This window comes from Dipodomys spectabilis, unplaced genomic scaffold (genome assembly GCF_019054845.1).
Source record: "Dipodomys spectabilis isolate Male_0828 unplaced genomic scaffold, ASM1905484v1 ptg000134l, whole genome shotgun sequence".
Classification (NCBI taxonomy): Eukaryota; Metazoa; Chordata; class Mammalia; order Rodentia; family Heteromyidae; genus Dipodomys; species Dipodomys spectabilis.
This window is the reverse complement of record NW_024870811.1, coordinates 1,324,205-1,326,068: the sequence shown is the minus strand read 5'-3', so window position 1 is coordinate 1,326,068 and position 1,864 is coordinate 1,324,205. Positions and strand designations below refer to the sequence as shown.

General features: G+C 52.7%; 1 pseudogene; it reads right to left on the bottom strand.

The window, feature by feature from the left end:
* Positions 1–723: 723 nt before the first annotated feature.
* LOC122116434 lies at positions 724–1,643 on the bottom strand (annotated as a pseudogene).
* Positions 1,644–1,864: the final 221 nt, after the last annotated feature.

Sequence of the window (1,864 nt, the reverse complement as noted above, 5' to 3'; positions counted from 1 at the left end):
GGGTACACCCCCAGCCTCCCCCATGCCCTGCTGGACCACAGCCAAGGCCACCCTGGGCCTTCCACTGGGCTCCATCCTTGAAAAGCTGCCTAATGGAGGGAGGTCAGGAAGATCTGCATTTACAAGTTTCCCAGAATGTACTAGAACTTTTTTGGGTCAGTTTTATAGAACTTTCTTGGTCAGTTATATTCCACCTCAATCTCTCCAGTATTTTCCAAGCAGATCAAGTCACTTGCAGATAATGAAGAAGCTTTGTGGCCCAGGGGTCCATGGCTTGGAATCAAAGATAGTATCAGGAGGCCCAGGGGTCTCGTGTATGGTAGAGATGTCCAGGTGATTTGAGTTTCTGACCTTCCTGTTCTCCATGAAGCCTGAGCAGTGCGGAGGGCAACGAGGAAGTGTCTTCTACAATAGCCACTGAAGTGAGGGAGGCAGAAGGTCAGCTGTTCCAATGGGCAGATGTGGAGAGGTTTCTAGAAGGGGATCAAGTCCGCTGCTTTGGGCAGGAGTATCAGTTATTTTTACAGAAAGCAACAGAGAAATTAATTTTCTTTTCTGACTACTGAAAAGTGGAAAGATGCTCAAGTTTACCATTTAAAGGAACAATAGACATTTCTAAAGTCTCTGTCTAAACTTTGGTTTTCTTTAAAAAACACACAAAAAACCAGGTCATCACAAAAAGTAATGTAAGTGGAGGCTGTAGGCAGGTACTGTTCTGTCCGTGGCAGTCTTTTGTGTAAAGTAAGGCGTATTGGAGCTCCAATTTAACTGATGCAGTGGGGTTTACTGGCTATGCATGCCGAGGCAGTGCAAGTCGTCCGTGCCCTTGCTGTCGAAGCCTGGGAGGGGCTGACCATACTTGTCCACGCACCAACAGAAGCCCCGCTTTCTGCCTTTGGAGGGGCGACACTGCTTCTTCTTATAAAATCCTTTCTTGTCGCAGTTGGGGATGTGCACACCCCTGGGACTCAGCACATTGGGGAACTTCAGGTGATTCAGGGTGTCTTGCATCTCTCTAAGGAAGGGACCATATTCTATCTCCAGTTTGGACTCCGAGGAGAAGGTCTGGGTGTCCGTGCTCTGGGACTCATAGTCGACTTTGTAGTGCTGGCTGTCCTTTGCGTGACCTTTCTTGATGGTGTCCAGCTTCACGTGAATGGAATGGAACTTGGAGTCAGGCACCCTATGTGTGCTGGGAGGGGCATGGCTCTCCAAGCTCCCCGTGCCTACGTCCTCCTCTGACTCACTAGCATTTCCTGAGGCAGAGGGCACCAGCAGCAGCAGGTAGGCGCTCAGCCGGCCAGGACGCTGGCATTGGCGCAGAACCCGCGGCAATCCAGCAGCGCCTGCAGTGGGCGTGGCTCGGTTGGTGGCAGCTGGCAGCTGAGCCCCTAGCTGCAGAGTTCTGTGTAGACACCTCACGGCTGACCCTCCCGCAGAGCACATGTCAGGCAGCTGCAACAGCCTGGCTCGCGCACCAGCTCGGCACACGCAGGCACTGCAGGCAGAGGCTCGCACTGGGCCAGCACGATCCCATCACAGTGCTCGCATTGCAAGATGGGACCCTCGTCACCGGTGGCCTGAGGAGCAGGGCCAGGGTGGTGAGTAGAGCTGCCCTGAGCGCCAAGCGCCGCCGGAAGCATGGCGCCCATTGCAGGGGCCAACTGGAGTAAGCAGTTACTGGGTCAAGGCACGCAGTGTGAGATTGCAGGATCTGGAGCGCAACTACCGGTGCTCGGGGTGCAGCTGCCCAGCTTCCACCTCAGTACCTATAAGTTCTAATGTCACCCTTTTTCTGTCTTATAGTAGTTTGGCTGATTTTAATGTAGTTAATCCATTTTGAGTTGATGTTAGTGCAAGCAGA